The sequence below is a fragment of the Schistocerca serialis genome, chromosome 1 (genome assembly GCF_023864345.2).
Source record: "Schistocerca serialis cubense isolate TAMUIC-IGC-003099 chromosome 1, iqSchSeri2.2, whole genome shotgun sequence".
In the NCBI taxonomy this organism is placed as follows: Eukaryota; Metazoa; Arthropoda; class Insecta; order Orthoptera; family Acrididae; genus Schistocerca; species Schistocerca serialis.
In genome coordinates, this window is record NC_064638.1 from 1,167,543,091 (window position 1) to 1,167,558,939 (window position 15,849).

The 15,849-nt window shown below is 45.0% G+C and overlaps 1 protein-coding gene and 1 pseudogene across 1 annotated transcript in view; one reads left to right on the plus strand and one right to left on the minus strand.

Annotated features, from left to right (window-relative positions):
- Window positions 1–15,849, plus strand: part of LOC126418476 (mitogen-activated protein kinase 1) — a 363,697-nt gene that overhangs the window by 253,055 nt on the left and 94,793 nt on the right. The gene's annotated exons all lie outside the window — the stretch shown is intronic.
- On the minus strand, window positions 10,303–10,420 carry LOC126424910 (5S ribosomal RNA; annotated as a pseudogene).

Sequence of the window (15,849 nt, forward strand, 5' to 3'; positions counted from 1 at the left end):
ATAGCCCTTCCTAGTGTCGACCATTTCTTTGTGTTCTCATTGTTAAGCTCCCTCATTACGTCCCAGTGAACGAGTGATTCAGTAATTTCTGCTTGTTTCACTTTAATTCTAGTTAATTTCAATCGAGCTGTGGACTTTCTTCTGCACTGCTTTGCAATAAAGATTGCAGCACCAGGGAGAGTGCATATAAGGAAAATGTAGGTAGCGGGCTCTTTTTTGTGCTGGTGGGGGCGGAGCATTAAAGTGTACGAAATTTTGTACAGCTTCTAACAGCAGCGTCGGCTCCAACTGAACTGACGTAGAGTCAAATTAAGCTTGGATGACGTTTCTGGGTACGTTATTCCGCCGCACAGTTGATGTGTGGCTGGGGAATAGTGGCGCGCTGTTCTCTGGGCGACCCTTGACCGTAAGTTTTTAGTTTGTGGGAGATTTTGAAGAACGTGATGGTGAGTTTTCAGTTGTTGAGATATTTGGAGAACGCGGTGGTCAGGACAACAGTCGAGAGCACCATCTGCAGCGAGGTCTCTCACGACAGCGAGAGCGACATGCGGTATTCATCTACATGACTACTCTGCAATTCACATTGAAGTGCCTGCCAGAGGGGTTCATCGATCCACTTTCACACAGTTTCCCCTACCGATCCACTCTAGCAGCGCGCGGGATAAAAAAGCATTTAAACCTTTCCGTGCGAGTTCTGATTTCACCATTTTGTTACAATGATCATTTCTGCCAATGTAATTGTGTTCCAACAAAACATTTTCGCATTGGGAGGAGAACGTTGGAGATTGAAATTACGTGAGAGATCATCTTGTCATATCTTTGGCACTCCCTCCCCTCTTTCTCTGTTTCTCGATTAAACAAAATGTGCTGCTTTTCTCTGAACTTCCTCTATGTACTCCGTTAATCATATCTGTTTATGACATCATACTGCACAGCAGTACTCTAGCAGAGGACGGACAAGCGTAGTGTAGGCAGCCTCCGTGGTAGGTCTGTTGCATCTTGTAAGTGTTCTGCCAATAAACCGCAGTCTTTGGTTTGCCTTCCCCGTTACATTATCGATGTGTAAGTTCTTTCCAATTTAAGATGTTCGTAATTGTAATTCCTAGGTATTTAGTTGAATCGACGGCCTTCAGAGTTGTGTGATTTATCGTGCAACTGATGTTTAACGGATTCCTTTTAGCACTCATGTGGATGACCTCACACTTCCCGTTATTTAGACTCAGTTGCCACTTTTCACACCGTGGAGATATCTAGTCTAAATCATTTTGCAATTGATCTTGATCTTATGATGACCTTAGAAGACGGTAAACGACAGCGTCACCTGCAAACTATCTAAGATATCTGCTCAGATTGTCTCCTAAACTGTTATATATATATATATATATATATATATATATCAGAATGAGCAGAGGGCTTATTACATTTCCAGATATCACTTCTGTTCTATTCGATGACTTCCAGTCGGTTATTACGCACCTTGCGCTATCTTGTTGAAATACATCAGCCAGGGAAGCCTCGAAGATAGGGCGCGGCCATTGGCCGTAATGTATCAGAAATGCAACTGCTACTTTCTTAATTTGCCGCCTATGCGAATCGGACGCGGTCGTGTTGAGTACCCAGTGGCACCTCCATTCATCACACTAGGTGCTAGACTCACGTGAGGATGACTGACGCAATCTGGCAACATCCCTTCGCCACGGAGCCTCTGCACACGGATACTTCCATCGTGATACTGTACGTCAAACTCTCCTAACAAGCCTACCAGGCGTCACCTCTGAGTTCCGTGTCGTCTGTCGGCGCGACTCTCTCTCTCTCTGCCGCAGCAGTGGTCCTCACGCTGACAGTCCGTGCCGTTCCAGGCGTCGTCGCTATGTCCGTGTTGATACTCTACATGGTGCAAACGAGCCCATTCCTTAAGGGAGGTGCGTGTCGGCCGGGTGAGAGGTATGCCTGTCCTGCTGAGATCATGCGTGGCGTCGAGTATGGGATTCCTACGCGAGCAGCAATGCCGTGGGTCGGTGAAATGCTTTGTCGATAGGCCACGATCGTGGCACGTACTGCTGGGCGTTCCTCCTTACCGGAGGCATAACACTATCAGCTCACAGTCGACATCGTAGGGGGGCGTCAGTACCACCCAATTCGCGCTGTTGCGCTGACATGCTGATCGTTGTCATATCCAAGTGCGCAGTACACTTCGCGCCGATTCGACGTTCGCTGCACGCCGCGTTCGTGGTGTTGCAGCTTTTGTGGCCAGTTGAGTACAACGTACTCAAACTGTCAGGGTCCTCCGACGCGGTCGGTGCTCGCCGAGATAAGCTTGCCTACTGGCTCAAGGTTCCTTCCGCCCATTGGTTGCCCGATGCGGTTTCCTGGTGACATTGCTTATCAACTTTACGGAAAGTTTTTAGGCGTCCCGATCTGTGCGTACATATGCCAGAGGAACTGACGATCATAAGTGTACACGTTGGGATATTATGTACTCACTCACTGTCACATTAAGGTCGCATAAAGCTGTAATAGTTAATTCGGCAATGGAGGAAAGTTTGTGGACAGTTGTATAACGCAAGTTTTGTTTCACCATTTTCGCATGTCTCTTCAGTTCACTAAGAAGTATCATCAGTTGCTGTTGCGTGACATGCGTATTTGCTCTTCTGCTGGTGACGCAGTCCGTACTGTTTCAGCACTGTACCTGCATTTTTCCACCTTGTTATTGTATTAATAGAGGCGAGACTCGTATTGTAGAGCAGAGAATTATTTATTCCGTTGCAGACAGGTGTAACCTCAAATTTCTGACTGTAGTGTTGTGACTATGTATTGAATTTCTCTCGTCTGGCACACATAATGTCCTTATACTCCTAAGAGAGCCTGAAATTCGCCAAGGATTGGAAACCAGAGTACATCCCGAGCAGTGACACGTCGAGTAACGAAATGTGCCATAACCCGATTTCCCAGAAACCTCTCTCAGTGGAAGGTAAGCAAAATAAGCAAACTCGTGTCTCGTCTTATCCGTAGATAAACGACCGTTCCTGAGAAAACAAGTCAAAGTATTCAAGGTACTCCACGCTTTAGCGCACGATAAGTTCTACCGAAGCGGTGACATAGCCTCGTGGCTTCATGGTTTTACATCCTGTGTTCGAAACCCAATTATTGTTTTTATTTTCCTTTTTATCCTACCCATGTCCAAAGAAGATTACTACTTGAATGTTTTCCAATGTATGTTCAGATAACGTTGTCCTTATTCGTCTACTAATTGTCAATCTGGTGAGTCAATTTAGAAAAATGAAAAAATTTTAGAAATTGTTTTCGGTTAAATTCGTGCTGTGTATCGTGTTTCATAACCAGTCGCAAGCGCCAGTTTTCGGAAAAAATGATCCGTTATGCTTGGTTTGCCGCGAAATTATTGCCAACACATGAAATCTTTAGCAATGTTACCAACACTTCTTTCCCAAGTGAGATTCATACGAAAATGTTACTGTGGCAATGCTGTTTCCGCTTGATGCTTGTGGTGTTCGGAATCTCGGTGTTTCTAATGTTTCTACGAGCGGATCATCCAACGGAATGCACCAAGGTTTCCTGAAGGATAAACAAATGAAAAATGTAAGAATTAATATAAGAATTATTGAAAGAACGAAATAGTAGAGCATGATAATTTAAAAAGTTGCAACCCTCAAAATACACACAAACACACACACACACACACACACACACACACACACACACACACACACACACACACTCTATAATAAATGTATGACATCTATTGTGAAACCCAGATGTAATTTTGCAGTTAATATAACGCTCTCATATTCCCTAATTTGATATGAAACATTTATGTAATATCCTACGAACACTGGTAGACATAAAATAAAATTAAATTAGAAAGAATCTGGTTTCGAACACGGGGCCCAAAAGTGCGAAGCTGGAACACTACCCACTGTGCCACCGTTTCAGTTCAATTTTCAGCCTACTGAAAGGCATACAAATTACGGCGAAAACCTTGACCGCCGTTTTCTCAGAAACGATCGAATGTCAACGAATAAGCAGAGACAGTGTTCGCTTATTTTGATCCCTCTTCCACGGAGCGAAGTTACTGGGAAATCGGGTAATGACACTTGCTGTGTTTTCCTCGTAAGAAGCTACTCTGTCTTTCTGCGTTGTCCTATGTCAGTGATTACAGACGCACGAATAAATTATACAAGGTGGAGAAAAGAACCTGACGACAAAGTCAACGCAGGGTGGCGGATGTCGAACCGTGGCTGTGGACCGAAAACGCATCGTTGTGAATCTAAGAGCGTAAAACGACAGCTAGTCAGAAATAATCGCGGTTTGTTTCTCGGGTACCCGAACGTGGTGCAAATGGCTCTGAGAACTATGGCACTTACCTTCTGAGGTCATCGGTCCCCTAGATCTTAGAACTAATTAAACCTAAGGGGAGCATACACATCCATGCCCTACCGAGCGAGGTGGCGCAGTGGTTAGACACTGGACTCGCGTTCGGGAGGACGTCGGTTCAATCCCGCGTCCGGCCATCCTGATTTAGGTTTTCCGTGATTTCCCTAAATCACTCCAGGCACATGCCGGGATGGTTCCTCTGAAAGGGCACGGCCGACTTCCTTCCCCATCCTTCCCTAATCCGATGAGACCGATGACCACGCTGTCTGGTCTCCTTCCCCAAACCAACCAACCAACCAACCACATCCATGCCCAAGGGAGGATTCAAACTTGCGACCGTAGCGGTCGCGCGATTCCAGACTGTAGCTTCTAGAACCACTCGGCCACCCCGACCGGCTTAACCGAACGTGTCTGGGTGCGTCTTGCAGTGCCGTTGCGTCAGACAAACCTGCCGATTTCACACTTTCTGATGTGCTGTACTTGTTTGAGTAAAAGTTCATTCATGCTTTGGGTACATTAACAAAAATTATTTAAAATGTTTTATGTGAACAGCAAACAAACATACGATGTGAATGTGTCCTCACACTACCTTATCGTTCTCTTTCTCCCCTGGATGACCACAGCACATGCCAAATCTGTACAGAACAACTTTAATGTGTACTTTTGTTACATGTTTCCGTATTGTCATTGTAGCCTGAAGAACCGATTTATACCTCGAAACGTGTTGCTTCATTAAGCAGTTTTAACAGACAACGGATTTTGCGACTGGTAGCGTTCTCTGAAAAACGCTTTCGTATTTTTGAAACAGTTACTTCCGGTGCAGTCAGTATTGCTTTAAAATGTTGTATTTAGATTTCATCATAAACAAAATTTAACCGTAGAGTACGACATGTATTACATTGTGTTTTTGCAGTACAATTTATCATCTTAACAAAAAGTGCCTTACAGTACTTGTAGAGTAGTTGGTCAAGCTTTACCATGTAAACATCACAGGAGATTCGTGTCCAAGGTAACAAGCATTGTATTGGAATTTGCCTAGTTTTGAATAGTCTGCTGAAAACATTATCTTTGGATAATTTACGTAGAACTTCAGAAAGTGACACACGTCTTACCACGCTAAGACCATTGTTCAACAAGAGTGACGGATTGTCTGAAGACAATACGTGTTCCGTGTTTCCTCCACACACAATTTTACTGCAGTGCCGGTAACAGGTGCCTCACAGTGAGAGATTGAAATGACACGGCATCTGAAAACGTACTCTAAAGCTGAAGTGCGCGGGACAGCGCGATTCTTGTGAGCAAAACCTCTAAACTGCACAAAGGATCAACGTTAAATTCCGGCGCTATATGGACCAAATGCAGTGTCGTGTCCAGCGGTAGCGAAATGTTACCGGCAGTTTGACCAAGGCCGCACAGACTTGGGTGATGCCGATCGGGGGAAAGTCCAGGTCTTGCACCATGAGTTTTCCGTCCTCTCGGCAAGCTTAAAGAACATGGGTACGGAAAGCGATTTTCGAACAACGAGCAGCGGTTCTCGAATGGCTCTGTGACTAAGGAACGGGTTTTTGTCGCCGAGGAACTGAGCTATTTGTAGAAGGTTCCGACCTGTGTTTACAGAGATTTGGCAACTACGTTGAAAAATAGTGTCGGTTATCTGTGTCACTTCTAAACGTATTGCACCATTCAGTAAAAACTACTTGGCTTGTAATAATGTGTAACTTACTTTTTGAAGAATTTGCCTCGTAATTATCTCGTCATGTGTGAACTGGGATAAGCTGTTCAGTTGCACAGTCTTCGCCGGCTGGCTATTATTTTGTGTCCACAGCTCCATGTCGGTGCTTCTCAGACCTGCGGGTATGTGGAAAATTTTGGCTGGCTCGACGCTTCGCGCGCTGCTCGGTTATTCCCCACTCCGTACAGTCAGTCACGCCAAACTTTCCTTAGACTTTGCCTGTGTGGTTAAGGTGAACTACAGGACGTTCCTCTTATTTTATAAATTTCTCCTCAGTTTTCCTTTCACTTTATTTAAACTCCATGATGGTTTGGCGGGAACTTTCATAGGGAATAATAAACCTACGCAATCTAGACATTCTCCGTGTAAGTTCAGCTACATTAACCAATAATGCCGCAAAATCCTGAAGGAACTTTAACAACATCCTGCCTTCCATTCAGCGGATAGACTCATTCGGTCCTATCGAATTATTTTCATCAACCGGCTGTCATTATGCTTTCTCCATTCTTTTTTTTGTTAAATGTGCTGGCTGCGTGTCAGACCTTGCTCAAAGGAACGATGACTTTGTCAGAGGGGACGTGAAAGTGAGACGAGGCAAAAGCCTGCGGCGCCAGAGGTTATTTCTTTTCTCTCAGGAATTTAATTAGGCTGCTCGTTTGTCACAAAGACGTCTCCAGACCCTCGTCTCGGCATTTGAACTCCTCAGCATAAATGTACGCCGTGGCAAAATAGCGGCTTCAGCAAAGGTTACGTTATTCGTCTTGCCGAAAAATGCATCGAAAGTCCGGACAAGTATAGCAGTGACTTTTCCGTAGATTCTCATCGATGGAATCCATTAGACCGTCTCTCTCTCTCTCACATTACGAATTGATGTCTCACAATATGTAAGCTTTAAGAACAGTCTTAACTCGCTAAACGAGGTCTGTTCAAAAAATTCCGAAATATTCGTAATTTCGCACCAATGGTGTGAGCGAAATGCGGTTAGAGTCCCTGCGCACGCCTATGTTTATTGTGTAACTGCCGGAAGTTTTTCATCGTTGTATGCATGTTAGTTATTGTTCAGTGCTGTATTAAGTACAGCGTTGTGTCGCATAGTTTGCGAATTCCGAGATGGCAGAGTTAGAGCAGCAACGCGTCTGCATTAAATTTTGCTTGAAACTTCAGAAAAAATTTGCAGAGACACACCAAATGATGCAGGAAGCCTACATTGATGAGTGCTAAAGCCTTACTCGATGTTACGAATGTTTCACACGGTTTAAAATTTCCCCGCGGAAGTGAAAGATGACCCTCGTTTAGGCCGCCCTTCGACGTCTACCGACGTCGCTCGTGTCAGGAACGTCAACGAAACTATGCTTGCCAATAGAAGACTGTCAAATTGCAGAAGACTGTAGCATTTCAGTTGGATCGTGTCATGGAATCCTGACACAGCATCTTGGAATGCATCTTGATGCGGCAAAGTTCGTCCCGTGGCTCGTGAGTCAAGATCAGAAAGACCTTCCTCTTGCAATCTGTGAAAAGCTTTTGAATTACGCAAATGAGAACGAGCGATCCTTAAGAGAATCATAACTGGTGATGAGATGTGGGTCTAGGGTTATGATGTTGAAACCAAGATTCAGTCTTCACAATGTGTCCGCGAGGTTCTCAAAGACCAAAAAAAGCCTGTCAGGTCAAGTGTCAAATCTTTGCTGATAGTTTTGTTGGAATGTGAAGGATTTGTTCATCATGAATTCGGGCCACGGGGTAAAAATGTTAATCGATGGCGATATCGGAACGTGTTGTGACACCTGCGAGAAAATGTGAGAAGAAAACGGCATGAAATGTTGCGAGACAATTCATGGCTCTTGCATCACGATAACTCACCCGCACATTCACCCCTGTTGGTGCGTGACTGTTGCACAAGAAACGAAATCACAGCGCTGTCTCATACCGTGTACTCTCCAGACCTGTCTACTGCGGACTTCTTTTTTTATTTCCAAAGTTGAAAATCCTGTTGAAAGGGCGAAGATTTGCAATGATAGACAATAGAAAACTCGCAGGCGACGCTTCGCGCGATCCAGCAAGAGGCGTCCCAAGAGTGCTTCCGGGACTGTAAAAGGCGTTGGGAGCGGTGTATCAATTGTGGAGGAGAGTATTTCGAAGCGTAGAAGAATTTCGCGGTCAGAGTTCCGGAATTTTTTCAAACAGACCTCGTATACCAATTTTTCTTAAATTTTTATAAATGTGACTACAGGATCCACTTTCGCAGTGCGTCGTCGTGTCTATCTGATACTATTGCTTAACCATTGTTACTTACTGCTACTCCTGAGTACAGTGAAAATGTTTGCTAATGTCCAGCAGCGAACAGGAAATGAGTGGGGTGCTGGCCGATGCATATATTACAGTAAAGCAAGATAGGGCTGTGTGCAGCAGGTGGGCTTGTTGTATGACGAACTGTTAAACGTGCTCAGAATGGATTAGGAAGGAAGATGGAACAAAGACGTGGCAGTAAGCTTTCTGTAACGGGAAACAGCCAAAGTGTAAACGTTGAGATCAGGTAAAGATCCATGAAAGGCCAAGTTGGCAGTATAGCCATGTAAGGCTGCGACACATGGGCAGCTTGCAACAAGGGGGCGTTGCAGGCAGGACATGCCCTGTCCTTCCCGCTTCCATTTTCTCCATACGTGTTGGATCTGGAGCTCAGCACCCACACAACAGTTTCCTGAAGCAGTACGACACATTTAAAAAGACATAGAAAAAACAACTTTGAAGATAAGAATACTTCCAAGCGTTGTCAATACGAAATATGTACACCAAATTAATGCAAGTTATCTCAGGAGGAATGGTCAGTGTTCGCGGGTATGACAGGAACGATAATTCGAAGCAAAAAAAAAGTCTGGTAAATATAGTCTCTAAAGATAATTTTTTCGAGTTTTTTAAGTGAATTACGTCGTACTTCTTTAGGAAATTGATGCACGGATGCCGAGCTTCAAGTTCGACACGTATGAAGAAAATCGAAGATAACATGTCCGTGAAGTCTCCTTTTACGATAGAAATCAAAGTACTAGATGCTTTTAAACGGAGATGCTCAGGATTGAAAGGATTGATTAAGTAAGAAATGAAGACGCTTTGCAGCGAGTCAAAGAGAAAAATGCCTAATAAAGAACATAATGAATCGAAGAAAGTTTTGTATTTGTGGCGATCCACACCCTCCTGATGCTTAATAAACGTAAACATGATCCGTAATCCGTAGTGGGTGTAATGTGATATTTATATAATCGTGCACGACCAGTAAAAAAAAAAAAAAAAAAAAGCACTGAGGCGGAGATACATATGAATATATAAGGAAGATAGCGGTGATGCGAGATGCAAACTCAAATGGTGAGCATGCCGAGAAGGGAGAGGAAAGGGGATCATCACAAATCGACCTTTCGATTGGTGACTAAAACTTGGGTAATTTTCTGTTACTGACCGCCATGGAGCACAAATTCCACACGTGCCAGCCGAAGAACGTCACATATGACGACTATCTCGAAATTGTGTTATAAGCATTATATGATAATTTACTGATGGATTCAAAATGGTCGTCTAATGATGAAACGAGACTCCAACGGCGAAGCTACATAAAAGGGAGGTGAACGCAGTAGAACATAAGACATTGTGACGCCGCCATCATCGAAAAGCAATCACTGTTTCTCTGTCGCCTGAAATACAAAGAAACAAACATCCGAGAAGAAATAAGTGTATTTGATAGAACCAATAGATAATAAAATATGAAAATGAATTGAAAGATCACTAGCAAGAGCAGTAGTAGTGCGAAATACCATTGAAGGAAAAAATGGGTGAAGGACGAGCGAGCAACGAAAGTTTGATTAGATAACATCAAGTAAGCATAACAAGGGTTTTAATGCGTGGTGGTGGTGGTGGTGGTGGTGGTGGTGGTGGTGGTGGTGGTAGTAGTAGTAGTAGTAGTAAAAAGAAAACTAAAACTAAACTCCGTCCGAACAGACCATGAAGGCCCAACGGTACCGTCCGGCCACCGTGTCATCCTCAGACTACAGACGTCACTGGATGCGGATGTGGAGGGGCATGTGGTCAGCACACCGCTCTCCCGGCCGTATGTTAGTTTACGAGACCGGAGCCGCTGCTTCTGAATGAAGTAGCTCCTCAGTTTGCCTCACAAGGGCTGAGTGCACCCCGCTTGCCAACAGCGCTCGGCAGACCGAATGGTCACCCATCCGAGTGCTAGCCCAGCCCAACAGCGCTTAACTCCGGTGATCTGACGGAAACCGATGTTACCACTGCGGCAAGGCCGCTGGCAGTAGTAGTACAGGGCGGGGCAAAGAAAAATGGCCCGGAAAATAGAGTTCCAAGGTACAGACAGACACAGCAGAGCAAAGGACATACAGTACATCTTGAAAGTGCCCGCCATTCATCTCTTAGCAGTTTTGGTTGGGCCAGATCAGCAAGTTGCTGAAAGCGGATCAAAGCTGGACAGCTGGTATTGCTACTGTCTCATCTGAAATGTTCCGCGGCTCCCCACGCAAAGTAATCGCACACTGATAGGTCAGGTGACGTGGGTGGCTAGCTATGGCCCCGAGCAGACTGACCTCTCGAAACAACTGTCAGGCGTGAAGATTGTGTACTGTGCTCCAGGAAACCGGTGTGGATCACGTGGCGATCGTTCACGTGGTGTGCGCTTCATGGGGTGGTGGTATATGCATACATTCACACCCAATTGTATGCTCTCGTCCGGGCCACTTGTATTTGCTCCACCCTATAGTAATAATGCATAGAGAATTAAAACAGAAAATGTTTCCCGAAAATGTTTCAGAAACCTGATAAAGGCGATTTGGTGAGTGCTCTGTTGTCCATGTTACATATGAATCCCGTTCCAATACAAAATCCAGTGTATATGACTTGCCATATGATTTGGTAAAGGAAAACTTGATACTTTCTTGGACGGCATCGAGCTGTAAACCGCAAATGAGGAGCAACTAAAGAGCTTGTTAAAACTTCTTCGAACTTTCTTATAGCACAAGCTGGAGTTTGGCGAAGAAGAAGCGCAAGACTCTTACTATCGCTAAAGAAGTGTTACGTGCGGGTCACAGAAAAGCTCGAAGATGACGAATCGATGGAAGCGATGCTGGCAGAGGTAACCAACAGATTTCTAGGAAGGAAATAGACGAAACTTATCGGTCACACTCGAAGGGGAAAAAGAGCTGGCTAAGGAATATACACTACATGTAGTGAGGATCGTAAGCACGGGGTTGAATTCGAAGACTGTGGTCCGACCCATTAATACTTAAATAAAGATGGTGATAGTGTTCATGTAGTCAACGGAAGCAATACCGACCTTTTTTGCTCGCTTGTCACCGAAGGAGTATCTCTCGTGTCAGAAATTGCTCGATTTAAACTTCATGACAGATTAAAACTGTGTGGCTCATTGGGGCACGTACATGGGACATTTTTTGCTGCCTTTCGCGGGCAAGTGCTCTGCCAACTGATCTACTCGAGCACGACTCAAGACCTGTCCTCAAAGCAGAATTTCTCCTGCGAAACCGTGAAGTTTGGAATATAGGAGACGAGGTACTGGCGGAAATAAAGCTGGGAGGATGGATGGTGAGTCGTTCTTGGTTAGCTCAGTTGGCAGAGCACTTGCCCGCGAAAGGTGAAGATTCTGGGTTCGAGTCCCGGTTTGGAGGACAGTTTTAATCTGCCAGGAAGTTTCATATCAGCGCATATTCCGCTGTAGAGAGAAAAATCATTCTGAAGTTGCTCAGTTGTTTGTAAACGCGTCCCCGGTGTCACTACTGCAGTTCAGACTGCGGCGCAACTCCTAGTGACCATAACGGAAGTGCCCGTGGATGACTTTCACAGTAAACGGACGTGCCTGCCGGCAGCAGGAGAGGAAGCATGCTGCTCGACCGTCGTCGGTTCCTGTGGCGCGGAGTGAAGGGAGCGATCGTTTCTGGCCGCAGTTTGCTCGCGGACGGCCTGCCACCCGTCGTAATCGACTGCTTCCCGTTGTTTCGAAGCGAGTGCGCACTCATTTCAAAACACTACCAGTGGCGTTTGTTGCCTCACGTTGTCACTGACGAAGCAATAAACTGCCTTGCAATCTTTCCTGCTGCCACGTGTACTCGTAGCGAAGCGAACACGGGCATTTAATACAATTGATTGTTGGAGCTCTAAGTACCTGTGGAACGCACCACGTGCCCGGTAATAAAGGAAGCGTCGTCTGATACTGTCGATATGCGTAAACGACGCATCAAGTAAGATCAGCAGCTCTGAAGGTGCTGTTGTCTTAGCAGATATGGTCACAGAACGATGTCAAGCAAATAGAAGACTGAGACGTAGTTACTTCTTGGTGGAGTAATTGACAGCTGTCTTTAAATTTGAATAAGTGCAAGATTATACCTATGAGAGAGAGGCCGTAGAAGGCAGAGGACATGTAAGTGCAATTGAACATAATGTATAGTGTCATGAAAAGGGGTTATGAGATGAGCATCAACAAAATAAAACAAGGGTAACTGAGTATTGTCGAAGAAATCAGGCGATGCTGAGGGAATACATTAAGAAATGAGAGACTGAAAATAGATGACTAGTTTTATTATTTGGTCTGTAAAATAAATGTCAATATTCGAAGTAGAAAGACGGGCAATAGAAAGAGTAGCGTTTCTGATAAAGAGATGTGCATTAACATCGAATATTAGTTTAACGGTAGGGAAGTCTGTGCTGAAAGTGTATGCCTGTCGTCTAGCGTTATACTTGTATGGAAATGACACGTAGACTGTTAACAGTTCAGGCTAGACGAGGATAAAATCATTTGAAATGTACGAGAGGCGTTCAATAAGTAATGAAAAAATTTCTCGGCCAGTTTTAGTTGAAAAAATTCGGAATTTGTTGTGGGGCATCGGTGAATATTCCCGCTTCAGCCCCCTATCAGTTCCGACAGGTGGCGGCGCTATACATAGCCTTCAAAATGGTGTCTGTAACGGAGGTACATACCAAGCAGAGAGCCGTCATTGAGTTTCTTGCAGCGGAAAACAGAGCGTCGCGAAATTTGTAGGCGCTTGCAGAATGTCTACGGAGACCTGATCGTGAACAAAAGCACGGTGAGTCGTTGGGCGAGGCGACTGTCTTCATCAGCAATAAAGTCGCGCACACCTGTCCATCTCCCGCGTGCCGGCCCGCCGCACACAATTGTGACACCTGCCGTGTTGGAACGTGCAGACACTCTCATTCGAGCTGATCGACGGATCAAAATCAAACATCTCGCTGCTGAACTGGATGTTTCTGTTGATTGTGCTGGGCACCCGAGAGCAGCTCGCAAAACTTCATTGGACTACTCTTCCTCATCCACCCTAGAGCCTGAATCTCGCACCTTCCCACGTCATGTGTTTGGTCCAATGAAGGATGCACTCCGCGGGATGTAGCACATGGCTGATGTAGAGGTTATTGATGCAGCAAGACGTTGGCTCCCACGTCGATCAGTAGGGCGGCGGCATGCGGGCAAACAGGCCCTCCCAGTGAAGAAGAGTAAGGCCGCCGAAAAAAAAAGAAAAAAAAGAAAAAAGAGCAGCATTACTTATTGAACGGCTCTCGTACTAAAGGATAATACTGAAGATTGGATGGCACCTCGGTTAACTAATGCAGATTTTCTGAATCAAATGGGGAAGAAAAGAAGTTAAAGATACAATTTGACTGAAACAGAGGGTCGGTTGATAGGACATCCTGGGGCATCAAAGAATTGTCAATTTGGTTCAAGTGGAAAGACCGTGGGTAAAAGATGGAGGAGGAGACAAAGGCTCCAAAACAATAAGCAAGTTCAAACGGTTTGTAGGTTGCAGTAATTAGGCCAAGGTGAAGAGGAGAAGAGAAGACGAGCGTTGAGAGCTGCATGTGCGCAGTCTTCATGCTCAAGGCTAAAAGAACTACTACTACTCGACAGTCGTGAATATCTGCGGTAGGAGAAGATAGGTAACACTGGCGCCCCGCATTTTTTTTGTTTTTTGTTTTTTTTTGTTCGAGTCAGAGACAAATACAATACTTAGTACTATGAAAAACAAATGAAGGAAATAACTATGACGCTACAATACTGGTGACCCAAATCTTGCAACTTTAGTTGCACTCTGAGACCACACTCTCAATTCCTCGAGAAGTGTTATTTCCGGAGATTACTCCTGAATCAACAACTCCAGAACGAAGACAATTGAATGACCTTTACACAATCAAATTCTGTTCATACCCAGGTGGAAGGGTTTCTGAAGGGAGAGGCCAGGTACATTTATTCACAAGTCGAGGAATCCACAAATGTTTCCTTGTTGTAGTTGAAGTTGTTTGCAAGACTGAAGTGGTCTTCGAGGAAACTTCTTCTAGACCCCAGCTTTAATGGTGCTGGAAGTTGTCCATGTAATTCAAGGTTTTCGTGAGGAATCTGATTTGTTCTCTCTGCGTTGGCAGCTCCTTCGCGCTTAATGTCTGGTGGCGTTGGTTTCAAACAACCCGTAATGAGCAAACACGTTTCGTTCTGCGCCCTGCCGACTATGTTTGTGTGGGTGGGTTTGTACCGGACTGGGCAAGCGTACTGCGCAGCACTCTAACTTGTTGCTATTGACGTCGTTTTCAGGGTTTGTGGTCGAGAGCCCCATGTGCTGCCAGCGATCTTGCGAAGTATATTATTTATGACTTCCACCTTCATTCTCTTATTCTCGCGTTGTACCTCAGAGTAGACCAGAGATATTTTGGATAGGTCTTATTTGCTAATTGTATTGCGTGCCATGTGATGTGAAGTTTACGACGTCCCTGATTAGAGCTCAAGTTGAAACGCACTCAGTTGTATTTGAGCTGGAGTTGGACCTCATCTGAATGACTTCGTGTTGTCAGCTCAGAAGCTATGCGTCACGAACTGGACGCACCGGCTGTGTTTGACAGCAGCAATGTGGCGGCAGCTGTAAAGACCCTCTGAGGCCCAGATAAGCAGTATCAAGCACGCCGACTGTCGCGCATCCGCCGCTACACTGATTAACTCGCCGCTGCGTTGCATCGTCCAGGACCGTGTATTTCCGGTCGTAGTCATGTATTCCACTTTACTACTTTAATAAAAGCAATAGCCTTGCCGATAGTAGCGAATGTATCCCCATTGTTCTGGTCCGGTTTGCTTCGTGGCGACTACTTCAGCAGTTGGTTGAAGCGGTGATTCATCACCTGTAGCTGTTGCCTTGCGGTATGTCCAGGCACTGTTCTCCGTCAACTCTTCCTGCCATGCGCTTCTCCCTTCACTTCCGCGTAGTTATCACTTCCTTCCGCGACATTCTTTTCCTTTACTGTTCCCACAGTTTCGTGCCAGAGTAAGCACTGTCCTCAAGAAGTGGCCTACCCAGTTTTTTCTTTATTTTCCTGGTAAGATCTTAAAGATATTTCATTTCTCCCCACCTCTTCTCAACTCACATCCTGTAGTGTCTTCCATAATCACATTTCCAGTGCCTACAGCCTTTTTTCTACTTCTTTTCGTAATATTCAGGTCTCTGAACCGTATAAAAACTATGCTCCATGTGCAGCATTTGACCAATATTTTGTTTGCATTTCATTCAGTGGCCTCCATATCAAATTCCTCTTCTATTGAACGCTTCCTTGACTATTACTACTATCGCACTTATGTCTGTATCAATTTTAGGTCCTTCTTTATATTATTTCCCCAAGTATTTGAATTTTTGTACCCTTCTCTGTTTGTCCAGGTATGGTGA